We start from the raw sequence: 13131 nt of genomic DNA on the forward strand, positions 1-13131 counted from the left end.
GAAAAGCGGAAAGCCTGCAGTTACTGGGCAAAACCTAATCACTGCATCAAGTACACAAGGCATCGGAATACATAAAGCAGTTGTTGAGCAAACAGAAATCCAAAGCTTGCGCAAAGGTGGGCAAGGCTCCAAGCACTGGCAGAGTCCTGAGACGAGTCCAAGTGCTTGTTAGATAGCAAAGCAATGTAAATCACCAGTAGACATTCAGTTGATGGGCTGTTGGTTTGTCCACTGTGCTGTATGTCAGCACATAATCAACTTCTTTGATGATATTGCAGATTATTTGATTAGCAGTGCCAGATTGATTATGTGCTCCGAAATGTCTTATGCAGGAGTGAAAACACTCTGTGCTTTTTTTTTTTTTTGTACGTGTTAACCATTCCTGAGGCTTCTCTTCATTCTCTCCACCACAAACCCTTCTATGGAGAAATGACTGAAAAAAAAAATACAACTCAACTCAACACCACACGCTGAGTGAGAGAGGACGCATATTCTGTGACCCTGGGTCACGTTAGACCTCTGACTGGCTGGGCAGTCACAGAGGATCTTGCCGGGACGTCTATCTGCTTGTCTCGCCTCACCTCGCCTCACCTCATCTGTCTCCATCTATCTTTCCTCTAATAATGAAATGTAGTAGTTGCTTACTGTGGATTTCACTTGGACATTTTTTTTTAAACATTCGAATGTTTAAATACAGATTATTTTTACTACTTCATTTTCATATATATATGAATTTGTTTTTCACAGCCCTCATAATGATTGTGTCTTGAACCTGATGCTTAACGAGTGTGGTTGTTGTGGGGCTGGACCATTGATGTATAGTGTTTTTTTTGCAGTGGTTGTTTCCACTGTGACAAAGGGAAATATAAAACTGTAGTTTGTTAACCCTGTACTTTTTTTCATGTTTATTCATTTTCTCTTTGCCAAGTTCTTCCTGATTGCTAAAAGGTTCCCACGAAAAGAGATCTAACGCTTTCACAGACAATTTGGCATTCTCAAAGGAAAAAAAATGAATCACTATTTGGCCAATTGTTTTGTGCTTAATTTAATAGCTTATTTATTTTATACTTTTATTTATTGTCATAGTTACACTGAGTTGGGATTACTTTGTAATTGAAGTTCTTTTTTCAATCACAATAAAGTCTTTGTAGCCTAAAAATTACCGTTTTGAGTTTTTCCTGAAGAAAAAAAGATGTAGCATATTGTTAATTGTAAATTGTAAATATAACATATTCTATGTGTATTGTCATATATCATATCGGAACCTCTAATACTGATCCTGATCATCCAGAGAAGTGTATAAGATCTGGAGAGGCAGTCAAACATATGAAAAAGCTGAAAGAACCAGCTAGGGCTTTATTCTACAAGGATCCATTTAAGTTTATATAGACCTTAATCGCTCAAGAGAAAATTAGATGGACTGAGAGTTGAAAGAGATTTGGACTTGGATCAGTGCCACATAGTCTGTTCTGGAAGCCAATCAGTTATTTTTAGGACCCTAAGAAGATTTAAACTTTAGTCAAAGCATATTTTGAAGATATTCAGTTCAGGTGCTTCAACACGAGTACCTACTCCACATCCTGGCAGTATCTGGAGATTGGCATCATGGCTGGATGCACCATTTCACCGTTGGCTTTCACCATGGCATTGGAAGTAATTGGGCATCTAAATGGGTTGTTAGAGGCTGCAGGACAGCACCCGGTAGCCTCCCATACAAGTTTATATGGATGACATGACAAGATGCTTGCAACAGCTGCTCCATGTACCCTTAGCCAAGATAAATGACTAATCTGAAACGTGCCAGGACTAAGGTGATAGATACAGTCGGTCAAGGTTAGAAATAATGATTTTGAATTGAAATAGAAATTGTGTCTTTCAAACTTTGTATTTGTGAAAGAATCCTCCGTTTTGCAAAAACTAAGTGACCTCAGACTTTTCAGTGGTAGGACTCGAAGTGGTTATTAGTTACTGACTGTAGTCTACACATATTCCCATTAGAGTGCGGTCAGAAGAAGCAATCACAAGTCAATTTGTCCAGCAGCAATTCATGTAATCACTCAATTAGGTTCCCCCTTTCCTAAAAAATTAAATAAAAAAAGTAATAGATGGCAGAGACACATTGACCTTTTTCTATTTCAGGTTTTTTATTTGCAGCATTTTCTTCTGGCAGTCTGGCTCCAGCATACACTTAGAGAGGGCATGAGGAGCTCCAGCAGCTCAATAGTATCCCCCTCAACTGAACAAAAGATAGGCATGTGAACTACGTAAAAGTATTTTATACTAAAAATAAACAAAACAATTGGTATGATATTACCCTGTACATGAAGGGTGGACACTGAGCTGCCAGCGAGGTCATAACTGACAGTCCCCTGGACCCCTGCCCTTATAGGCCTTGCTGTGGCGTTTGCAATAGTTTATGGTACCGGCTTTTGATCCGAACTGAATTAGATTGTTATTATTCCTCGTAAACATTTTGACCCAAAAAGATCTAAAGAATCCCGAAGTTCCCTTTAAGATTTGTTAAGCATTGGTTAAATGGTTGTAGTGCACCCTATTGGGTAGGGTGTTGTATAAGAGTACTTGCATGTGACAGTGAGAGGTTTGGCCGCAGTCCACAACCAATAGCACAAGGAATTTAACATCTTTTCCTGCATACAATTAAAATTACCCATGCTACTTTGGAATTTTGTCATTGTAGACCACAAACACACTGATGCATTAAACCAGTTCGTCATTCCATGTAAAATGTTAAACCACAAGACCATAGAGTATTATAGCCGATTGTATTGTCTGTCTGATACTCTGGTCCATGCTTTTTGCGTGATTAGCCTGTGCTGTGTAATGACAGTCTGTTTATTTAACTTCTTAACTCGACTCCTCTGGGTGACGGCTTTCAGCATTGTGTCAAAGTCTCTGCCCTAAACCCTGGAACAGTTTTAAGTGAAACATAAACACATGCAAGCAGCAGACCGAGAGGCCTCAGGGCCTCCTGGTGCCTACTTGGGCCTAACTGTGTAATACATTAATTAAAATAATTACTCAGAGTGAAGGTCAATTGTATCTGAGGAAGAAAAGTCTTGCTAATGCTTATTGGAGGTCGACCTCCGCACATTGAGGACGGCACGCACGGTGAGAGAACTCTCTTGCGGACTGGCTTCTAGCCTACCGTGACAACAGCTCTCTGCTCTTGAGTTGGAAAGGGTGCTTTGTCTGGCGCCTTTTATCAGCTGCTTGCTGGCTGAGTGTTGTGTGTTGCAAAGCCTCTAATGCATTCTTTTGATAAGATGGGGGGAGAAACCAGGTTGGAAAAAAAAAGGAATGCAAATATTTGGACACTTGCCTCAACCTGGCCGGCAGTAGCAGTGTAAACAAAGAAGCAACATCAACAAAAGGTATACAGGTAAAAGAGAGCATGGGAACCGAAATGATTCCCGGGCCTACAAAGTCATTGCATTGTGTCTGTGGGCCTATCTGTGTGTCCATTGCCTCTATTGCCCTCGGTTAAAGCCTTTCTGATGTAACCAGGCCTATAAAGGGCATTTGTTTAGAGTGGAAAGCCCAAAAACCGAGAAAGTGTTGAGATTTTCCGTCCTCTCCCTCTTGGTGTGTGTCATGTGGTCAAGCGGTGCCCATTCTTCAAAAATGAAAGCCCTGAAGAGGTTTTTCACCAAAGAGCTCCAACTGGTGCTTTGTTGTCTGATGTCTTCATATGTGGTCTCATGTCAACAAAGGCTGTTTGGTGTCTGCCTATCAATTCAAACTATTAGTAAGCCATATTTTTTTTTTTCATGTGTGCATATGTGTGTGTCTGTGTGTATCTATGTCAGTGTGTGTGTTTGTGTGTGTGTGTGTGTGTGTGTGTGTGTGTGTGTGTGGCAGTGTGTGTTTGTGTGAGTGTGTGTGTGTCAGTGTGTGTTTGTGTGTGTGTGTGCGCCCACGCAGGCATGTATCCCATCTATCCTCTGGCTAAAGCCCTCGGTGGCTTGTGTCGAAGCCCTTCATGTCGTACACATGGTTCTGCTTTCTCTGTGGATTCTGCTGTGTGGGGCCTGTGGCTTTCAATTTTTAGGTTTTCCTCTTTCTAGTGGTTTTTTTAAAACGCCTCTTTTCTGTAAAGGGAAAAAAAATGACTTCCATTGTAAAAAAAAAAAAAAAGAAAACGAGGGAAAGATCATGCTACCGTTCATGTATGACTCTTCTCATTCACTCCATCTTTTTCCTTTCCATCGCTCTCATTTTCATGTGCTTTCCTTACAGGCAGGCTCATTTTGGAATTTGCATCGTGGCTAATTTTAGAGATGGGTTTTTGACCGAAAAAACACATCCTCCAATTTGGGTCTATATTGGTCGTCCTCCCTCTCCATCAGCTTCTTGCTCTGTTCTCTCCGTATTTCTGGCAAGCCGTTTTTTATTACACGCTTTCTCTTTCTCTCTTCATCTTACTGCTCTTTTTCCCCTCGGTCCGCCTCGTTGAGTGATTACGAGGGCAGAAGCTGAGGAAAGTTGTGGGAACATTTAGGGGGTTGAGCTGTTGTTAAACCTTTGTGTCGAATGAGTAAACAGTGGCAGGCCAGTTATTTTCAGTGCAGAAAAACGACAAAACATACACAGAAAGGAAAAATAGGTTTAGTTTATTGTTAAGGGGGGAGGGGAATGTATACATTATGACAGGGTGAATATTTGGTTTCCTCGTTTGAAAAAAAAGAAGGTTAAAAGTGAAATTAAACAAAGTTTGGTATGATTGCTTTCTCTGGCATCATGTGCAGTCGAACAGGAAAGTCATACTTGCCCTGACTGGATGTTGACACAAAGAGAGACCTTTAAAGAAGGAGGAATCGTGGAGGGCTACTTTATGAAACATACCCCTTATTCCTCTTAATTGTTGGGTTTCTTGATGCATGTTTTACTCACTGGTGGTATGTTTCCATGGAGACAAGCTTTTTACATTTTATCAGTCCCTTCCACACGTTTTGGTTGTTCTGGCTGGCACCTTCTACATGAAGTGCCCTTGACAACTCTCCTGTTGACTTTCCCTATCTTATCAGATTTTTTCCCCCATGTACAATTATGTCTACGTTCAAATCAACAGACTTGGCAGGTTGGTTTTTTTTTGGAGGAGGGAGGAAGCACAATGTTTCCCTATTCCCATTTTTTAAACATACAGTCGGACAAAGCTGCTAGAGGTGATCTTTGCCAGCAAGAATTCCAGGGGCCGCATTTTCTGTGCAAGTAAACCTTCATACAACAGGCGAGGGTATTCCCGCAAGCCAACCCTGAGAGGCGGAGAACAGTCCACTCCACCGTGCCCAGCTTGTTTTCTTTGGTCTGATCAAAACGTGCAATCATGCCTCTTTTTTTTTTTACCCCCACCTCCTCTTTTTTCCTCTTCCCTTCATTATTTTGACCTTTTTTCCAGCGCTCTTACGTTCTGGGCCACATCGACCGTGACAGTCTTTTCAAACTTCATCACTTCTCTCTGTGAAGGCATTCTTCTTCCGTGCCCCCCATCCTCACCCAACCACCCCTTCATTTCCTCCTGTCTACATGTGTTTCTGGGGCCATTAATCGTTCCTCCCTGCGCAACGTGAACCCCAGCAGATAATTACAGTAATTAAACCAATTAGGGAGCGCAGTGAATGAGGGTTTGCCTGGCCCTGGGGCCCCCAGGGGTCTGCTCTGCATCCCTGTATGGGTAGCAGCTGAGGTGGTCCCCATCAGTGGCCATGCTGGAACCACTGGGGGGGAAATTGTTTCAGCCCCATTTCGGATTAGCGTAATTTCCCCTATTTTTATTTTCTTTCCGCACAGTCCTGAACATGCCCAGGGAGCTGCAGGCACTAAGTCCGGCTCTGCACTTGCGTGTCTGGACGACAGAGAAGGAAAGAGAGAGAGAGAGAGAGAGAGAGAGAGAGAGAGAGAGAGAGAGAAAGGCAGAGAGAGCGAGATAATCAAGGATGTGAGAAATAGAGAACTGGCAGACGTTGGTCTGGTCGAGACAGCGTGATTGATGCTGCCCGTGCCATGAAGTCGCCCCCCCCCCCCCCCCCACACACACATCCTCCAACTTGCAAGAAGTGACAATAGGCCCTGTGTGTGCAGCACAGGTGGGCCTGGAGCAAACTGGAAGTCACCCCACCTCACACACGTGTTTGCTAAATTCTACAGGGTTGCCTTTATTGCTCAAGCCATCACTCTTCTTTTTTCGTCAGACGAGTTATTTTCCCCCACACACATATTGGTTCACGACTCATACTTTGTGGCGCTGTGTTTTGAAAGCACCACATAATGAAATGTGACATCTGAAAATTGTGTGAGTCATTAAAAGCGTAGCTTAAGGTTGACTTGGAAACACTTTAAAAAAGGCCTCACATTTTTTGGCGTGGTAAGAGCATATTAAAGAGTGCCCTCAGTTGTAGACATGATGATAGAATAAGAATTGACCATATGAAATAAATGAGGAAAGCACAACAGTAAACCAAAAGTCTCCACTGGGCCCCGCAAGTCGTTTACTCAGCACAAAGCAACTTCAGTGAACCGGAACTCTCGCAGAAATATATTCTCTGGGGTCCAGCATCTCAGACATTGTTCACCATGACATACTGCTGTGGAGATGCCAGTTTATTTAATCTACGTTTGGCCAAGTGAATTTTCACAAAGGGGGGTTGGATTGTCCTAACACACATACAGAGTACCCTGTGTTTTTTGACACACACACACACACACACACACACACACACACACACACACACACACACACACACACACACACACACACACACACACACACACACACACACACACACACACACACACACACCCAGGGCTTGTCGGTGCAGGACATCCGACGATAATCACCCCTATTTATAGTTCACTCCTGGAAGTGCAGTCTCAATACATTGTCTAATCGAGGTCTTCCTGTTCTTGGACCTGTGTCTCAGTCCTGGTGGCGTCTCTGATGGGTTTTCCCCCCCAGCTCTGCTAGCTCCGGCTGTCTTATCTACGTAGGCTGATGGCTGGTTCACACCAGGATTTGGGTCATATCAGGCTGCGCTCTTGTTTAGCGTGTGGTGTGTATCTCGGTATTGATCTAAAACATTGGCAGTGGTAGTTCTGGTTTGAAGCAAACATTCTTTACGTTTTTTGTTTTGTTTGCCTTCTAAAGGGTGCCTCTGTGTATTTATTGTGGAATTCACTCGGCACCGGTTTGGTAGGTGCATCCGGGTCGGGTTGTGTGAGCACCACAGTGTTTGTGCTGAATGTGGGAATGTGCATTTTCAAAAAAGTCTGACGAGGATTCATGTTCCCACACTCAAACTGTCTCACTAAGTATCCCCTCTAAGTGAAAAAATGTGACAGTTTATACCGGATTCACTCTCACACAAGGCTCACTGCGATGCTGGCCATGTTAAATGTAAATACATGCAAACACATTGACAGGCCTCAGGGCATTCTGGAACCTGCTTATACATTCAGATTAATTTAAGACACTATTTTAAATAAAATTGTTATTAAAGGCACCCAGTGCAACTTTCGAGGCTTAAAAATAAACATTCAATTTCTAGTCTTTTTTACACGTAGTAAGTATATTGAAACTTACTACGTGTGAAAAAGACTAGAAATTGAATGTTTATTTTTCATTGAATGTTTACCTAAAGTTGCACTGTGTGCCTTTAAAGCATAATTTGTCTGATAGCCTACTAACAACTTTACCTTTGAGAATACTTAATAATCATTACAAATAGAAAAACAAGCCAGCTTATAACCATTTTATGTAAATAATTATCGATTGTTTGTGACTAAAGGTCAAATGTATTTGCTGTTGTACTTCCCCTGTCTCTCTTCAGCTCAGACTGCTGCATGTTTTCGCTCAAAAGACAGCGACTGGTAAAAGATTGTCTGACTTCGCACGCAGCCGTACGCTGGTTTGTAAAGAATGTGTGGGAAGGTGTGAGAATCCTCAACAATGTCGAGACTCTTGGGAACGGGCTCCACGGGGGCTGCTGCCGATAATTTGCAGTCCAAAAAAGACAAATTCAGCTTCTCATTTATCAGAAAAAAAAATGTAGGCAGGACTGTGGGAATGGCCTGCTTCTACTTTTTTCAGCGCTTTTTGACAAAATGACATACAATTAAGAGTTTGAGGATAAGGTGGCTAGAATGGTTTAAAAATTCGATATCACAGGGCATTGACTGAATTTTTGTAAATACCCTAAAAGCCTTGAGGGCTGATGAGAGATTTGTGGGGCATCCATCAAACATGTATTAGCCTGCTGGGGTGCATGCCTCTGGTGGTCATAAAAATAATTTCTTTGGTATTCAAACAGGATAAAGTGACTCAGCTTTCTGTTCATGCCTGCACTAAAACCCACATTTATATCTTTCCACTTACAATACACTTAAAATTAATGAACTGCACTTTCAGACAGAATATTTCTAGAAAAGAACTTACGTGTACCCAAGTACTACAAACTTGTGGTCGTCTACAAAGACTTATGGTAGTATTACATTTTTTTTTTTTTTAATTATGGGTTGTTATCAACATCAACAATATATTTGTTATCTCCCTCGTATCCGTTTTGTTTCTCAACAATTTGGTCCCTTGTCACTTGCTTTCAGTTTCTTGCCTGAGGTGTTGGCAGACTCAGGAGCAACTGTGTTATCTTCACCAAGAATCAAATAATGATTTAAATAAATATTTGAACCCAGCCCCCCCCCCCCCCCCCCCCAAAAAAAACCATACAGAGTCCATGTGACACCAACCTTGTGCTTTTCACACGATTTCTGCCTGCTAAGGATCAAGTTTATCTCTCCCTCCCCCCTCTCTCCTGGGTAATGACACAGCCACTGAAAAGCAAATTATTGCTATACAGCCATGTTATTTATGGTCACACAAATATGTAAACAGAGTGGAGGCGGAGTGGAGAAGAGCTCTGGAAGCTACAGACCCTCCTCAGCCGACTGTAACGGATGGGAGGCCGCCCTTCAGAGGAACATCTTTTTATTTTCATTAACTTTGCTTGTAGATATCTACGCTCCCCTGTTGAAGATTTAGAGGAGGCATGGAGCTGTGTAGAGCAAGTGATGATTTAAAGGTGGATTAGTGGTCTGGGCCACTGGGAGAAGCTTGTTCGGGTGAGACAAATTGAATCAAAGTCATTTGTATTTGGCCTTAGTTAACGCCACCGAGAGATATGGCCCTTTGAATGACTCTGAGTGCTGGAATGACTATGAATCCTGAGTGAGTGTGCTGAATCATTGTGCTGAAGTTTAATCTCTGCCTATCCCCAGAGACTCATAGAACACATAGTGACGGTTTGGGAAATGGAAAGTAGTTTATCATGGCAGAATGATAAACTCTGATTGAATAAGACGTGACATTGAATTTTCTGAGAGGATTGAGAACGTAAGGACGCACTTGCAGATGATATTCTCACAGATGTTATCTCTCCCCGCCCCCCCCCCACACACACACAGTCACAGTTGCTCCTGTATTCTGGGAGTGGAGTAGTAATCCTGCAGTGAGAAGAAAAACACAATTTCGCCATCTCCTCTCACGCAGCCTGTGATGTCTCTTTGATGTCAAATCCCTGGGTTACACACACACACACACACACACACACACACACACACACACACACACACACACACACACACACACACACACATGCACTCACAGGAAATTTGATCCTAAGTGAATCACATAATACACGGCATAGTTCTGCTGCCGGTGAGGTGGATAATTAGGGGTTTTGGGGAGTTTACATGTCAACAATGTAGGAGGTGGAACTGCCCTAATGGCAGATAGCTGTGGAAACCTAAGACTGCTATTTTCCATATGACTGGCTCTGTTGAAATCCCCCTCCTGGTGGCCTGGCAACAAAGGGCGGAACCAGGGTGGAGCCGCGCTGTTTGACTGCACAGAGCCGCATCGGGGTGGTGGTGGTGGTGGGGCGGGGGGGCATACATTACCTGGGATTATTGTGAGGTTATCTGACCTGGGATGAAAATGCATGTGATTGGAGATGAAAGGGCTTCCTGACGCAGGCAGCCTCGGAGCAGGCTATGTGTGTCAGGTGTTTTGGTTAGCGCCGGGGCAAACCGTGAAAGAGGGGGGAAGTTAAGGCCCATGTTTGAAATGGAGGAAGTGAAATGCAGATGTGAAGAGTAATAAAGGGAAGGAGAGAGAGGGAATGAGATAGAAAGAGGGAGAGGGAGAGAGAGAGGGAATGAGACAGAGGTCACAGTGAACTTTTGGCTCTCACCCCCCCTTTCACTTAACCCTCCCATGCCCGCACACGCCCACTTCCAACCCCACACGACCCAAACCAGGGCACCAGAACCCACAATGGCTTCTCTGCAAGTTCTCCCATGGACTGCTTCCCAGTGACGCCAGAGATCATCTCATGGAGCTGCCCAATATTTTTAATTATACCTAGCCATACACATACATTTGCTCTGGCCTCTTCTCTAATTATAAAACATGGAGTGACACCCTGCCTGCTCATCATGGGCATGTCGGTAAATCCCCCAAACCACTCATGTTCCACTCGTCTCATGCTCTCTCTCTCTCTCTCTCTCTCACTCTTTCTCTCTCTTTCCCTCTCTCTGTCTCTTTGAAAAATAATGTGCATTTTCACGGTTGGATGTCAAAAAGTATTGACTGGGATTATGTGACATGAGATGCGGAGTGTTTTGAACACACACACACACACACACACACATACACATGCGTCTAGATCCACCTCAAAGGGCGTCCAGCAGCTTCTGGCTTCCAACTTGTCCACGTGTCCATGACTAATGTCCCGTATCTGTCATAGATCACAGGCTGTGAGAAACACCAGGCTCAAACCAGTCTGACTCAGTCGACAGTTTGCATATAGCCAGCCACGCTCACCTTCCCAGTGCTAATTAAATAGCAGACAAGGCAACCACAAAGGTCACCCGCCTCTCTCATCTTTCAAGTTGTGATTATGGCGTCTTTCAGCTATTGTGACCATTTTGTCATCGAATGCGCTGTCTGTTCCCAGGTATATAACCACTGGTAATTGTGAACCGGTTTCAAATTCAGCTCTCACCCTGTCTATATATGTGAATTGTCACCGGCATGTGTGTGACATTGATGAATGTGGCATCTGATACACGTATTTGTCTCTGAGGCCCACAGCCTTAATTGTTCACAATCACGTCATGGTTTGGGAGCCAAAGTGTTGATGGAGGGGCAGGAATAGAATCTGTGGGAATGGGCAAGAGAGGCGAGTGGAAAATGTTTAGTGGCTGTTAAACACAGAATGAAATTCCAGCGCACACCCACAAAAGTCAGACCAGACCCGCACTCACACAAGAGCTGACACACAATCTCTCTCTCTCCGCTTTTCTGTCTTTCTCACACACACACACACACTCACACAAACACATACACACACACATGGACTGGAACAAAAGCAAAAATGTGAAATGGCATATTTTGAAAGTCAAATTGAATTATTACAAGATAACTGCATATAAAATAGACCATGCAGTGCTTTCTTTTTTTGGAAGACCGCGTTCACTGGAAATGCGATAGGGTCATGCAAAGCAAGGCTCTCGCTCATCCAGTTTCGTGGCGTGTCATTCACTCTGCCATTAAACTCCCAGTGCTCCAAACCCAAAGAAACTCTGGACGGGAGAACTGCAGAAGACCTTCTACCTCATACTGCATATAAAACTGTCAACATTCATGAACGGCCTTCATCGTCTGCTGATCTCTGGGAATACAACATGACTATAATTGCCATTCCCCTTTTTCCTCTTCCACAGGGAGTGTGACTTAATATTCTGTTTATCTAAGAAACTAATTCGCAAAGAGTCATCGTCTGATTCAGTTCTAAATGGTTCGTGACTTCTGATGGAGGGAATCTGCTTATGAAGTCTGAGCTGCACCTCCTTACACATCCCCACCCTCCTCCCATCTCCGTGGATTTGGAGAGAGGAGCGTGAAAGCACTAGTTAGTTGCTATAGGAACAGCCCCCCCCTCCTCCCGTCACCAGCACCCTGCAGTTGCTTTGAAAATGATGTCACCGGAGAACTGTTCAAACCATGTTTGCTCAGAAAGATAACAGATCGACAGGGTAACAATACAGAGAAGAATTTCTTTCCAGGGCTGCAGGTTGAGGCATGTGCTTCTCCCTCCTTGGCGTATGTATTGAATGTGGCGTGATTGGGGCGTTGGAGAAACAGGGATAATTAAACCAAGCACAAATTATGACATATTTGTTGCCATTTCTGCGTTGTGGTAGGTTCTTTCTTTTCTTTAGAACAAGCTCCAACACCAAAACCCGCATAACCATAACATTGACTCCAGTAACGTCAAAATAAAAAATATAACAATATGAGTTCACATAACAATACATAACTATTTATAGTAAATTTATGATGGAGTACAGATACCTGGCAGCTAAGTCAGCAATTTTCCATGTCTGAATACTGTAGAGGCATTTTATGAATATTCCATACCCTTCCAAAGAACCACAGCACCTAATTACAACTAAACTGTTTTGGGAAATATAGAAGTCCTTGGTGATAAACACGGAATGAAATAGGGACTGGTGACATAAGTTTTGACCATCACACCATACCATGTAGTACAGAGAAAAGACAGCAGGGAGCACTGCAGAGCTGCAAACATTCTCCTCTGTGGCAGACTTCAGGGTGTTGATTTTTCTGAATGCATCTGTACATGTATTTATATTTCTACGGTGAGATTTTAACCTAAAATGTTTAACCTAACAACATTGCTTTCTTTTCTTTTCTTTGATCAGCACCTCAGAATATGAAACCACGTTTTGTCTTCTTCAAGTCATCTCTTCAGCTTGAAACGTAGGTCACAGAGGTTGAGCCCATTTGTGAACCCAATATTCTATCCCACCTTCTAAAAGATTGCTTCATTTCTTCTTGGACCATTCTTCTTGTCCAGTCTCAGGTATGAGGGACACAATCTCCTCGCATACAAAGGGTGCAGAAGTTGAGAGAGAGAGTTAGAGAGAGAGGGAGAGAGAGAGAGAAAGGGAGAGAGAGGGGAGGAGAGGAGAGAAGTGGAGGGGAGGGACCCTGAGGAGGCAGTCAGTGTGTATGATCATTTTTTTCCTCTTTTT

Source organism: Sprattus sprattus, assembly GCF_963457725.1.
Source record: "Sprattus sprattus genome assembly, chromosome: 16".
Lineage (NCBI taxonomy): Eukaryota > Metazoa > Chordata > Actinopteri > Clupeiformes > Clupeidae > Sprattus > Sprattus sprattus.